Source organism: Mus musculus, chromosome 16 (genome assembly GCF_000001635.26).
Source record: "Mus musculus strain C57BL/6J chromosome 16, GRCm38.p6 C57BL/6J".
NCBI classification, from domain to species: domain Eukaryota; kingdom Metazoa; phylum Chordata; class Mammalia; order Rodentia; family Muridae; genus Mus; species Mus musculus.
Genome location: NC_000082.6, coordinates 84,018,033 through 84,031,763, shown reverse-complemented (window position 1 = coordinate 84,031,763; position 13,731 = coordinate 84,018,033).

The window sequence follows — 13,731 nt, the reverse complement described above, 5'->3', positions numbered from 1 at the left end:
CAGACTAAAAAGGGGGAGTTATATGTAATACCAACTTGGCCAACCAATTGATTGGGCTTAATTAGAGGGTCACAGAGGAGGAGAGATAGGAATATAACTGGTAAGAACAGCTGCATCATCATGAAATTCACCTTATCCTTGTGATGCACCCATGAAGGTTGACAACAGTGTCTCTCTTCAGTTCACCTTCCATTTCCTATATACTTTGTCATTCTCAAAGATAATAGCCATCCAGGGGGAGGAAGGACATAACTGGATTCCTAGGAGGGAGTCAGCTGACGGTCCTAGTACTATTCCAGTGGCCCTGGGTATTGCTGTATTTCATTGCTTCAGACCAACCATGTACAAGATGAAACACTCATCAAATTGTTCATGTACTACATTATAATTATAAATTGCATATAAGAGGATGGCTCAGCAAGTAAGAGTGAATATTGCCTTTGTACCTCAAGCTTGGTTCTCAAATTGTGTGGCTTGCAACCATCTGTAACTCCAGCTCCAGACAAACCCAGTGTCCTTTCCTGCAACAACATATAGTTATACCCACGTGTATATACATCCATACAGACAGACAAGAACATGCATAATTAAAGAAATTAATTGAATTTAAGTATATAATTGCTCTAAGCTTGCCAATTTTAATTAATTTTTTTAGCTAACAATGCTATAGAGCATATTTTCACCATGTATCAATAATAACATGAATTAATGATGGCATGGTCATTTTAGTAATTTTCCTTTCTTCCTTATAATGACTTGGACCTAATGAAACACATTTTTAGAACACTGATTTTCATGAAAAGAAGATATCAAGAAGAAACTGATAAGCCCCGTTCTGGTAGATCCTAAAGGAAAGTCAAATAATATTACAAAATAAAACTAAGAAAGTGAAACCTAATTAACAAAGAAGATGAAGAAAATAATAAATCATGGCTAAGTTCAGACTATCAATAAAGTATTAAAAAACACACCCAGAACTCTGAAACCTGTGTATGAAGTAATTGCTTAATATAAAATGTGATGAAGGTCAATTGTTTAGTGTATGTACTCAGAATCTTGAATATTCACTGGAGATTCAGGTTTGCTTATAAGCACTGAAAATTTGAATAACTCAAATTATTTTTATAAAAGCCATTTTGGTCTGATCATTGGTGATATTTTTCTGAGCTAAATTACTTTTTCTATTCAAATTTGAAATATGAATCTATATTACCATTCATCCTTCCTCGTGGTTCAGTGTTTCACTGTTTTTGTACTTTCCAAAGAAATACTAATGAAAATGATTTTTGTTTGGTCATCTGACTTTATGTGTGTGTTCCATACTTGGTTGGAGAACAATTCTATTACTGAGAAAGTAAAGTGAGTACTTTTAGAAAAGAAATACTTTTCTTGCTATAAAATTGTATTATTTTCTAGACTATTGAATTTCCTGGCATACGAGTCTTCAATACAACAACACTAGTAAACTATAATGATGAAGGATTTCTCACAACAGAAATATTTTTCTTTTATGTCTAATGCTCACTTTGAATTCTCTTCCTCTGTGCTGGAGCCGTTGTTATTTACAAAGGGAAGGAAAGTAAACGTATAGGAAATCTGCTACTCAATCTCTCAACCTGGACAAAACATGACACAGAAGCTCACTTTGAATTGGGGTGGCTCAAATTTACATTGCAATAGCAAGGAAGCTTGAGAAAGCATGCGAGCATAACATACTTAGTCTTACCCTATCAGTGAAGAATAATTTACCACGAAGCACACTTGAATCGTCATTGTCATAGTTTTATTTATCTTTACAGTCTGAGCATTCTATATGTCACGTAAAGAGTTTTTGGTCAATCGCATACCAGCACTCTCTGTAACTCAAGTCTCCTTCCCACTTTCCTTCCCATGCCCTCTTCCTTTGTTAAACACACTGATTCTGTTTAGCGCTGTCTGTATTTGCATGGGTGAAGGACCATGTCCTAGAGCTTGAGTAGCAGACAAACTGCTGCCTCCCTGATGAAAACTTACTCTTATGGAGAGTTCTATGCTCAGTTCTCTTTCCCAGGATCTTTTTCAGGAACACTGTGTTGAATTCAGGTAACCTAAGTGTGAATAAAACACCATTATTTTTGCTTTTATCCAAAGGAAATTTCATTTTCTAGATATCTTAATGTTTCCTTCAATTTTCTGACTTCTTTTTTAGTACAATGATGGCAACTCTTTTTACACATTAAATTCATTTTTATGTATCATTTCGAAATTTATAGAAATATACAATCTGTTTTGACTATATCCACTGTACCTCTATCACCACAATCCTTCCCACATCTATGACTTTTCTTCATTCTAAACATATAAACTTACTTTCTTTCTTTCTTTCTTTCTTTCTTTCTTTCTTTCTTTCTTTCTTTCTTTCTCTCTCTCTTTCTCTCTTTCTCTCTTTCTTTCTTTCTTTCTTTCTTTCTTTCTTTCTTTCTTTCTTTCTTTCTTTCTTTCTTGTTTGCTTGCCTTCCTTCCTTCCTTCCTTCCTTCCTTCCTTCCTTCCTTCCTTCCTTCCTTCCTCCCTCCCTCCCTCCCTCCCTCCCTCCCTTCCTCTCTCTCTATTTTTTTCTCTTTCTCTCTCTCTCTTTCTCTTTCATCCAACTCAGTTTAGTGCTGCCATTATGCAAAGTGGGGTCCATCCTCTGGAGCAAGGGGTACCTATTAGATAAGCCACATATTTTAAGAAAACTGACTCTTGTTTAGAAGCTAATAGCTTCTCAGCCATAAGTGGGATTTTATGAACCACCTTCTCCCAACATTCAGACTATAATTTTGCTTGCATGACCTTGTTAGTTCTCATATGTGCCACACAAACATGATGAATTCTAATACACAAGGGAGCTGTCATATCTAAAAAATTAATATTTTGAATCTGTCCTCTGCAACATCTGGCTTATACAGACTCTCTATACATTTTTACATGATGATCCCTCTTTGCAGGAGGAAAAGATGTGTTATAGATATCCCATTTAAGGATGAATACTCTATGGTGTATTTTCTGTACTCTCAGAATGGGAGATTTTACTCAAACTAATTAGAATTCCCACTGACTTCAATATAATAATTCATTTGAAATACATGGATGGATTAAATGAGGATAATTATACTCTTTTCTTTTTTCTTTGATTGAGTGTATAAACTGAAGCTCTCACAAAAAGTCATTTCGTATGTGAAAGATTCTACAAGATTAACTGATTAGAACTCTTGATTATGGAGGAGAATGTGCAATGCTACAGACTCAGAACCAAGATTATCGCAAGTTCCCTTAGAAGTCAGTCATTCCTCATTCCCCTCTATTTCTGAGTTACCGTTCTTCAAAGTGTGAAGCAAAGCCCTTTTAAAATGTGTTAACTTATGGGACTACTACCCTTGGGTAACCAAAATGCATGTCATCAGATAGGATCTGAAACCCATAGAAGATATTGTTGTTTTGTGCTTACTTCCTTTCAGCACGTTCCAACCAATTCATTTGAATTAAAGAAAAAAAAAAAAGACTTGATGTATGTTTTTCCCCTAGGTAAATATGAAAAGTACAAGTGTTTTTAAGGTAATGATATATTATTTTGATCAAACTGACTCCACGTTACTGGGTCAAGGTCATGCCCGTTTGACTGAGAATAAACTGTAACTTTTTCCATTTAATCTAAAGTATTGTTTGCACCAAACAAAATATGTGTTTGTTAACAGAGAAAATCTGCTTGTGATATTATGAGTGGAATGGATGACACAGTCCTACACATATCAGGAGTTATGTTTGGTACCTTGAAAAAAGTCTGATTTTAAATTATGGAGAATGCAGATGCCATGCTCATGAGTAACCGAATGTATATACAGGTGCTTTGGGAATGTGGTATCACTATAAATAGGAGAATACATAATTTATAAAGAATATTTGAATTGAATAGTTTATATTTTTGTTCCTTGACTCCTTCCTTCCTTTCTACCCACTTAACATTATAATTTTTGTCTCCTCAAAAGGAAAAAAAAATCACACAGAAATCCCAAATCAAAACAAACAAGTAGACAAAACATAGTAAGACAATATGTATCTCAGACTGAACTAAAGCCAAAACCACAAAAAAAATGTGATCTCTATTTGTGCCCAACAACTACTCTTGGGTACTTGTGAGTATATTCAGTGATAGGTCCTTGGAGAAAACTGACTTTCTGTTTCCCAGCAGGTAAGGATTAGAGATAACTTCTTGGGTTTGGGTGGGCATATAATGTACTTCCCCCTCTCTGCACTGACATAGTCTACTCCATAGGTCACTACATCACTGAATTGCTCAGAAAAACTTCGTCTTACAGAACAACAGAGTTGGACAAGCCATCCAGAGTTGAAAAGGAGGTAGAAAGTGTAACACGATCTAGAAGTAACTCTCCGAGGCCTAGGTTAGATTGTGTAGCGACTAGAAGCTTCCAGGACTAGATTAGCAGAGAAGGCAGTAAGCCTCAAACTCATAAATTATTTCAGGCCAATAAAAGTTACGTTTATATGCAAGAGTCTCAGAAAAGTATTAATTGAAAGATGCACTAGAATACAGACCTATGTAGACTGTGCCCTTGCTGTTTCAGTCTCTGTGAGTTCATTGAGCTTTGCCTAGTTCCCTGGGTATTTTACATCCCCTTAGGTTATAACTTGGCTATCACTTATTTAATGGTTGATATCCACAGATAAGCAAATACACACCATATTTATCTTTCTGAGTCTAGGTTACTTTACTCAGGATGATTTTTATTCTAGGTCCATCCATTTGTTTGCAAATTTCAAGACGTCACTTTTTAAAAAGCTGAGCAATAGTACTCTATTGTGTATATGTAACCACATTTTCATTATCTAATCTTCTGTGGAAAGAGATCTAGCTTGTTTCCAATTCATTGGTGTTATTAACAGAGTTTCAATGAACACAGTGGAATAAGTGTTCTTGTGGTAAGGTGAATTGTCCTTTGGGCTTATACCCAAGAGTGGTAAAGGTAGATGTTGCGATAGATTGATTCCAATTTTTTTTACAAACTGACTACTGATTTCCATAATGACTATATAAGTTTGAAATCCCACCAGCAATGGAGTGCTGTTCTCCTTGGTCCTGATGGGTGTTAGAATCTAAGTGTAGCTTTGATTTGCATTTCTATCATGGCTAAGGAAGTTGAGCATTTCCTTAAATGTTTGACAGTCTTATGAATTTCCTCTACTGAGAATGTTATGTTTAAATCTACCTGACTTTTAAGTGAGATTATTTGTTGTTCGTTTTTGTACCAAGAGTTTTAAGTCTCTAAGTGTTTGGGATATTAGTTCTCTATTGTATGGGGAGTTGCCAACTTCTCCACTCAGAAATCAAGGATCTCTTCAGAAGGGAAGGCAAACCATTATAAGAACCATATGTGGTGGGTGACTTCAAGGAAAAAGTGTCTTGTAGACATATCAGGATTTATATGAACTAACAGAACTTAATACAGGAACTGCTCAGGTTCCAACCAAGTCAAATAGTTATCTTTTATACAAACATATTTGCCTCTTAGTTTTTAGATACAAAGTGCATCATACATACATGCTGCAGTTTGTGATTATTAGAAAAGCAATATCACAGAACTTAAACATCCCAGTGAGACTAACAGTATGTAGGTGGCATTTCAAATACAAACAGAAATAATAGAATTAAATATAGACTTGCTTATAATTATATTTTAGGTTATGTGTGGGTTTTTGTGTGTGTGTGTGTTTGTATGTGTGCAGGTGTGCAAACATGTCTTGGATGTGGAGGTCAAGTTGTGTGGATTGATTCTTTATATCATGTATGTCTGAAAAATTATACATACATTGGTTGTCATGCTTGGTGGCAAGTGTCATTCATCATTGAGCCATCTCACTGTCCCAAAATAAACTTGTTTAAAGAGATACCTGCAAGTTATCTACATGGTTGTGCATGGCAGATACTCTGATTGTACACAGACACTTAGGCATTGCCACTGCTGAATACAACAGTTGTAAGTTTCTGGTAACTAGGAAGTAATACTTTGAACATCTTAAACCTGACAGTTTTTTTGTAACCTAAATAAAGACATTTTCACTTGTTTAGTTACATTTTAAAGAACTGATTAAAGTTAATATATAAATAAATCAAAATGATTATTTCTGTAAATTAATGGGTAATAGCTTATCTACTTGTCATCAGTTTTCAAAAATTACTGAAAGTAAATGATTCATATTATGTATTATAAATCAATATTCTTATAAAAGATAAATTGAAAAATTTATTATTTTATGTTAGTTTATAAGTTTGAAATGATGTATAAATGAATATCACATATTACAACAGTTTGTAAATTTGAAGTATTCACATACAATTTTAAGAATTAATCATGATTATGTATATACAAAAGTCTTGATTACTTCCATGCATAAAATATTTCTTAATGAGTTACAGTTTTAATTATGTGCCAACAAAATATAATGCCCATAAAATGTATATTTGCTTGTAGTTTCTCATAATAATAAAATTAATAACCAAATACATTTATGGTGGGCTTTGATGTTTTTTGAGTTTGGGCTTAATATAAGTAAAGGCTGTATATATATATATATATATATATATATATATATATATATATATGTATATATGTATATATATATGTGTGTGTGTGTATGTATATATATGTATATATATATATGTATGTACATATACATATATATGTGTGTGTGTATGTATATATATATATATATGTATGTACATATATATGTATGATATAATGTGTTACATCAAGACATGTGTACATGGAAAGATATATCTTAGTCACTGTTCTATTGCAGTGAAAAAATGACAATGGCAAATCTTATATAATAAAGCATTTAACTGTGTCTTACTTACAGCTTCAGAAATTTAGTTTATTGTCATCATGGTAGGGAGCATGGCAGCACTCATAGCTACTTCCTGATCTGTAAGCAGAAGGGGTGGGAAGTAGGCAGCATGGGCTTATGAAACCTCAAAGCTCACCCACAATACCACATTCCCCCCAACAAAGCCACATATTCCAGTCTTCTCATTTTACTTTCTGGTGAGCAAGCATTGAAATATGTAAGTCTATAATGGCCATTTGTATTCAAACCTCCATTCATAGTTATGCTACTGGTCATCAACACACCTAGTTACAATTCACTTTGTATATAAGTAAAACACTAACAAAAGCAAAATAGTATTTAGCATAATTATTCCTCTGTATAGTTTGCTTATATTTTAATATGCTTAATACTGAAGTATATTTATATATGATTATATATAAATATTAATTAATTAGCATATATATAAAAGTCAGTAAATGAAATGAATATATAATTAGAGACCAAAGGAAGAGGTTTGGTAAGTTGGAGAGTAAATGCAATTGGACTCTATTGTGTAGTTTGTGTTAATTTTCCTGTACTCTGCCCAGGTGGTAAACCTGGCAGCTCTCTTGCACAGTATACTCTTACATATTAAAATATATCAGTTATTGTTCTTTCATAATGCCCTTGAGAATTTCTTAGCTGAAAAAAACTTGTTAAAATAATGAGGTTTCTTTTTGTCTTGTTTTTTTGTTCTTTTGGTTTTGTTGGTTTTTTTTGTTGGTTTTTTTTTTTCTCTTGGAGAAGCTAAATCGTTAATGATACTTATGTTACCCTCTACTCAGGCTGTTTAAGAAATATTGTTTTCTGCTCAATAACACAGGGCAGATTCCTCACTCAGACTCCATTTGCACTCCATCAGCAAAGCAGTTTCCTTTAGCAAGCCTTTCAAATGAGCTGTCTTTAACTAAATTGAACATGAACAAAAAGAAAGGACAAAGAAAGAGAAACTTTGGAGGTGGGAAATGCTTTCCTGCTTACTTCTTTTCCTTCCAATCTTTCTCTCTCTGTCTCTTCCATTTAACTTCATATAGAGAGGTAATCTATACTCTTAGGAATAGGAACCACTGAACCATATTAGACTTATACATATATGATGATTATGGGTACTTCAAAGAAAGTATATTCAGTTAGTGTCAGGCAGCGTCACATGAGAGCCATCTTGTAAATTCTTAGCCTTTTCTTAACTTGGAAAGGCTGGCACAAACGATTCCATCTTGTTGGTTTGGCACAGAGCCCCATGAATCTGAGGTCATATTTAAACTTACGATCTTTTTGTTTCAGTTTCTTAAGTGTTAGGAGTATAAGCCAATGCTAGCATAGGAAGTGTGACTATTTCAGTTCTGACAACTTCCTCTTCTGTCTTTGGACAAATCTTTTCTGAAGATATTGCTGATTAACCATCTTTGTGTTTGCTCACCATAATCCATGGTTCCAGGGCTATATTCTTTTTGGTTCATCTCACTTGATACTACATTACAGAGGTAAGTAAGAGATGTCAAAGAAGTAGTGCCAATAAACACGTTAGAGAGGTTTAAGCAAGAAGTGTAAAAGCATATATGAAATCCATGTTGCTTATCTTATGGGAAATGTCCTAGCACCTCAAAAAATGTTGCATGGGTTCTTTTGAAAAAAGTTGTGCTTCTGTAGAATTTTAATAGGCCAATTCATTATGAGTATTTACAAAAATGCAAGTATCATGTAATTCATTGCAGTTAACTATAAGGCTTTATACAAAGATGATCAACACAACTGAAACTCTTGAAAATTAAGCAATCATGTACAGATTTACAAATCTCTACCACCTGTCAGAAGGTCCAGTAGTTTAAGTGGATTATATACATAGAGACAGCAATTACTATCATGACACAGAACTATGTAGAAGCCATTTATAAAACAGAACTCCAATGGAAGGGATAGGGGGAAGGACTGAAGGAGCTGAAGGGGTTTGCAATCCCAAGGGAAGAACAACAATATCAACCAATCTGACCCCAAGCTTCCAAGGACTAAACAACCAACCAAAGGGTACACATGGTGGGTCCCATGGCTTCAGCTGCAGATGTAGAAGAGGATGGCCTTGTCAGGCATCAATGGAAGGAGAATCCCTTGGTCCTGTGAAAGCTGAGTAGGGGAATGCTAGGGTGTGTGAGGTGGGCATGAGGAGGGGAGCTTCCTCATAGAAGCAGGGAGGAGGGGGAATGGGATAGAGGGTGTATGGAGGGGAAAACAGGAAGGGGGATAACATTTGAAATGTAAATAAATTGGGAAAGGAGCTTTGCCAATCCTAAATCAGCTAGGGGACTAATATCTAATATATATATATATATATATATATATATATATATATATATATATATATCTCAATAAGATGGACTCTAGAAAATCAAATAACCCTATTAAAAATGGGGTACAGAGCTAAACAAAGAATTCTCAACTGAGGAATACCAAATGGCTGAGAAGCACCTGAAAAAAAATGTTCAACATCATTAATCATCAGGGAAATGCAAAACAAAACAACCCTGAGATTCCATCTCACACCAGTCAGAATGGCTAAGATCAAAAATTCAGGTGACAGCAGATGCTGGCAAGGATGTGGAGAAAGAGGAGCACTCCTCCACTGTTGGTGGGATTGCAAGCTTGTACAACCACTCTGGAAATCAGTCTGGCGGTTTCTCAGAAAATTGGACATAGTACTACCGGAGGATCCAGCAATAACTCTCCTGGGCATATACCCAGAAGATGTTTCAACTTGTAATAAGGACACATGCTCCACTATGTTCATAGCAGCCTTATTTATTATTGTCAAAAACTGGAAAGAACTCAGATGCCTCTCAACAGAGGAATGGATACAGAAAATGTGTTACATACACACAATGGAGTACTACACAGCAATTAAAAACAATGAATTCATGACATTCTTAGGCAAATGGGTGCATATGGAGGATATCATCCTGAGTGATGTAACCCAATCACAAAGGAACACAAATGGTATGTACTCACTGATAAGCACATATTAGCCCATAAACTTAGTATATCCAAGATACAATTTGCAAAACACATGAAACTCAAGAAGAAAGAAGACCAAAGTGTGGATACTTTGTTCCTTCTTAGAATGGGGAAGAAAATACCCATGGAAGGAGTTACAGAGATAAAGTTCGGAGGTAAGATGGAAGGAAAGACCATCCAGAGACAGCCCCACCTGGTGATCCATCCCATATACAAACACCAAACCCAGGCACTCTTGCATATTCCAGAAAGATTTTGCTGACAGGACCCTTACATAGCTGTCTCTTGTGAGTCTGTGCCAATGCCTGGCAAATACAGAAGTAGGTGCTCACAGTCATCTATTGGATGGATCACAGGGCCCCTAATGAAGGAGCTAGAGAAAGTACCCAAGGAGTTAAAGAGGTCTGCAACCCTATAGGAGGAACAATGATATGAACTAATCAGTACCCTCCAGAGCTGTGTCTCTAGTTGTATATGTAGCAGAGAATGGACTAGTCAGCCATCAATGGGAGGAGAGGCCCTTGGTATTGTGAAGATCATATGCCCCAGTACAGGGGAATGCCAGGGCCAGGAAGCAGGAGTGGGTGATTTGGGGAGCAGGGCAGGGGGAATGTATAGGGGGTTTTGAGGATAGCATTTGAAATGTAAATGAAGAAAATATCTAATAAAAAAATAAAAATAAAAAAAAACAGTAAAAAATGTAAAAAAAAAAAAAAACCACAAAATACAACAAAACCAAAGTTCATTGGTTTAGTAGAATAAACTAGAATGGCAATCATTTGATCTTCATTACCCTCTCTGTATTCAGTGACATAATTGGATGTTAGAGACGCTATCACTGTGTAACTTGGTGTAAAATTTCTCAAAATTACCTGAATGAATAAACCTAATTTCCTTTTCAGGTTTATTCGAACAAGTTTTATCAAGATAAATGTTTGGTCGTAATGATGGTGTTCTGAGATATCCTTAGTACTTTACCAGCAAAGCCACAGGGGGATTTGCTGTTCAATAATGAGGCACTAAGTCCTACCAGCTTAGATTTATATCTACAAATATTAGAAAATTCCACTAGCTCAAATTAAAGTGGTTAAAAATATTAATGTCTCTTTTTTGTCTCTAGAAACATGGTCAGAAATCTACTCTTTGCTGGAATTTCACTATGTCAAATCGGCCCTGGTAGCAACTGTTAAGCTTTCTAATTTCTAATTGTTCACCCTGCTGGCTAAAACAAACTCAGTCTCTTCAGTTTTTTTGCCTGAAATGAAAACCCAGTTGGCAATAAGTGTTATCCTGCATGTTGCAGTTTAGCAAGGTCCTCAGCAGAGTCATTTTCTCTCTCATCATGTTAATTATTTCAGTCTCTGTTCCATTCTGTACACCCCATGTATACTACAGCTTACAACACATTCTATTGTTTTTCACATCATAAAACACATGTTCTGATCATAAACATTGTGTGTGTGTGTGTGTGTGTGTGTGTGTGTGTGTGTGTGTGCATATTATATCTGCCCCTATGTTTATGTATACTATTTACAGGATACTTCCAGAGGTCAGAAGCAGGGAACAAATCTTCTCAAATTTGAATTATGAGTAATTGTGATAGATGTGTGGGTGTTTATAACTGAACCAACCTTCTTTGCAGGTACAGCAAATACTCTCAATGCTGACCCTTTCTCTCCAGGCTCCGCAAGAGTTTCTTACTTGAAACAATTCAGGGACAGAATAGAATTGCTAATATTATTTCCTCTATTATTAATAACCAGCTGATTGATTCCATCAACAATTTGTGCCAAGAAGCAAATGTTTTGGGAGATGGTAATTCTTGAAGTGCTTGAGATATAATTCTCGTCTAGACTTCAGAATTATTTATTTCTGAGTAACTGAGTCCCCACTGAAACACAAACACAAACACACACACACACACACACACACACACACACACACACACACACACATTCTTAGTGAAATTTATAATATACAGTGATAACTATTTCTTTTAGATACCAATTTACAAAGAGAACAATAAATGAAAGTCCCTAGTATGTTCTAGCTGCCAAATTTTTTTCTGTAAAATTATCATCAGTCTAGATGACAATTCCTGCTGAGAGGTGAGGCAGGTAGAGAGCTGGTGTTGATATCTATTTAAAAGAATCAGTTATTAGCTTCAAGTTCTAATTTTCTGCTTCATGCAGGTGTAAGGGGAATTTTTAAAGTCAACCTTTGTCCCTGGGTTTCCTTGCTGTAGCTGAGTTGTAGTCTGTCTCTAGGAATCATGGCATCCCTGATGCAGTTTGCTATAATAAAATGTTATAGACTATGTGGCTAATAACAAAAGAATTTTATTTCCTTGAGTCCTGGAGGCTACAAGAATTCAAGGTCAAGGATTTTGGATGAGCTGTGTATGGTGAGAATCTCATTTCATTTCTAGTTTCAGAGATATAGAAGTTGTCCTCCTCCAGCTTACACACACATTGAAGAAAGACAAGAGGACACCCTGGGGTCTCTTCCCTAGGACAATAACACCATTAACAAGGAATCCATACTTTTATGCTTACTTATGTCTTCAGGTCCAACATTCCAGTATTCTCTGTGTGTCACACTTTATACATATGGATTTGGGCATGATGCAAGCATTCAGTGATAATGAAAATCTATAGATAACCTAAAATCCATCAAAAATTCTTTTGTACTTTCTAATGCATTAAATGTGAATTCTTCCAAATGTACAAAATTTTATCTTTTCTTTTTAGAATCTGGTCCTACTTATTAATTTATACAGTTTCTTACCATTATCTTACAATCTGATTTTCAAGAAATAATCACACATCCTTAGACCAAATGACAATAATTCCACCAGGTGGAATTTGTAGCTCTGTCAGAATTATTGAGGCTCAACTTAATACTTTAGGAGATCTCAGTAATAACAAGTCCAGGAAAGTGACAAGGACTCTGGAGTCTAACTGCTGACACTACCATTTTATATATTCTCACGGGGATTTATTTTTATTCACCAAGGTGTATATATGATTTCTTAGCGAAATTTTATTGTATGAAATTTTGACAGCTCAGAATTTATTCATAATTCTCAAGTCCAGTCTCCAAACTGAAGACTCCAAATTATTTCAGAGTGAAACTGGGCTGTGTTTTCTTTGGTTGGTGTCCTCTAAGAAATTAAGGTAAGGAGCCATGTTGCCCCAAAATGATAAATCAGAAGCTCTTTGTTCAAACCTTCTCTTTTCCATGTACCTACTGTCTGTCATATTTGTTACCATGACATACCATTTACTATGACAAGGCTAAAACTACATGCAAAGCATGTCCAGGTCAAGGATCAGCAGAAAATACATCTTCAGTGGCTGTTTCAGAAACCTTGAATAATTTGTTCCAATAAATAGGTATCTCACTACCTGTAAATGAGATCCATCCCATTTACAATCACCAAACCCAGACACTGTTGTGGATGCCAACAAATGCTTGCTGAGAGGAGCCTGATAATGCTCTCTCCTGAGAGGCTCTGTCAGTGCCTCACAAATACAGAGGTGGATGCTCACAGCCACCCATTGGACTGAGCACAGGGTCCTCAATGAAGGAGCTAGAGAAAGGACCCAAGGAGCTGAAGGGGTTTGCAGCCCCATAGGAGGAACAACTATATGAAATAACCAGTACCACTCAGAGCTCCCAGGGACTAAACCACCAAAGAACACACATGATGGGACTCATGGCTCCAGCTGCATATGCAGCAGAGGATGGCCTAGTTGGACATCAATGAGAGGAGAGGTCCTTTGTCCTATGAAGGCTGTATGCCTCAGTGTGGGGGGATG